We start from the raw sequence: 1,382 nt of genomic DNA, 5'->3' as shown, positions 1-1,382 counted from the left end.
AACAGGACCATGAATCATGCCCTGGGACAAATCAGTGACAAGGAGATGCTATTTAGCTTTTTTGAGCAGCCTGATGACTATCACAGGTCTTTTGCCATGCAGGAAGAGGTTTAGACTTTTTCTTTCTAAGTAACACTATCAGGGGACCAGAAAAAGCCATATAGAGGTAATTATGCTGAAAAGCACAATCAGAAGAAAAAATGTGCCCACTGGCTCTCCAGCGTCAGCAACAGTAACACAGACCCTGAGTCACAATAAGAGTAATAAATAACAGCAGCAATGAGGACTGCTTTTCTTTTGCTAATCTGGGGGAACTCTGATGGCACACTGCATGGGTAGGGGTATAAAATGGGTGTAAAGTCAGAGCAAAATGAAGAATATGGCTCTTAGTCCATGCAGGACAGGCTGTTCAAGAACTCCCTAAAATCAGAGGAAAGTCACTGTATTGCTTGGCACTCACCCAAAGTGATTTCATTTTCTGTTCAAGATTAAGATGCATTAATAGCCTGAGGGCAGCAGTTTCCTCACCAAAAAAATGCCTTTCCTCTCCCCCTCCTCCCATTTTGTTTTAAATATGAAGGCTTGCAGGTCAGCACTGAACACTCAGCAAGTATTACTTGAATTATCAAATGAAAGTGCAGCAATATCATTTTCTTTCAAGCGAACACTGACTTAATTAAAATGTGCATTCTGAACTTGGGAAGTTTCACATTATTCATGAGAAAGGTATAGGTTTGTCTATTGCAAAGGCAAGCTAAAAATAATCAGAGATACAGAACCAGAAGGGTAGCTGTTAAGAGTAAGGCACTAGAACTCTTTCTGGCAAAGCTTTATCTCCAAGAGTGTCATTTACCCTCAGACCATTCTCTAGTCCCAAACAATATAGCAAAGCTGGAAAAAGCCTTCATGTAAATGTGATAATGCTGGCCACAAAATCCTTTTGGCCAGAAAGCTGTGCTCTCTTTGTGGAAACAACATAATCTGTACAGGCCAAAGCACTTCTGCTGACCAAATTGTGCCCTAGGAGGTAGTAAGGCTGGAAAGCTAGGTGAGGGCAGCATTCAAAGGCTGCAGTGAGAAAAGTTTCCAACTCTCAGAGGCCCAGTCCAGCAAATGAGGGCAACTATGCTTTGGCCACAACCTTGTAGACTTGTGTTCTTCCACTGAGTGACTTTTTCCATAGTAGGGCTAGGATAGCAGGAGGCACATCTGCCATTGCCTACAGCTCTGTACCACTGTGGGTATCTATGCAGGTCTCCCTTTGGGTTTCAACCAGGGAACCAAGGACCTAGACAGCCAGAATGTGCAGTGGGACTAGACAGATGTGAGGCCAAAAAAACACGGAGTGCTCAGCACCACCATTGCTGAGGCAGAGGAAAAGT

The sequence above is a fragment of the Anomalospiza imberbis genome, chromosome 2 (assembly GCF_031753505.1).
Source record: "Anomalospiza imberbis isolate Cuckoo-Finch-1a 21T00152 chromosome 2, ASM3175350v1, whole genome shotgun sequence".
In the NCBI taxonomy this organism is placed as follows: Eukaryota; Metazoa; Chordata; class Aves; order Passeriformes; family Viduidae; genus Anomalospiza; species Anomalospiza imberbis.
Note: the sequence above shows the minus strand (reverse complement) of the source record.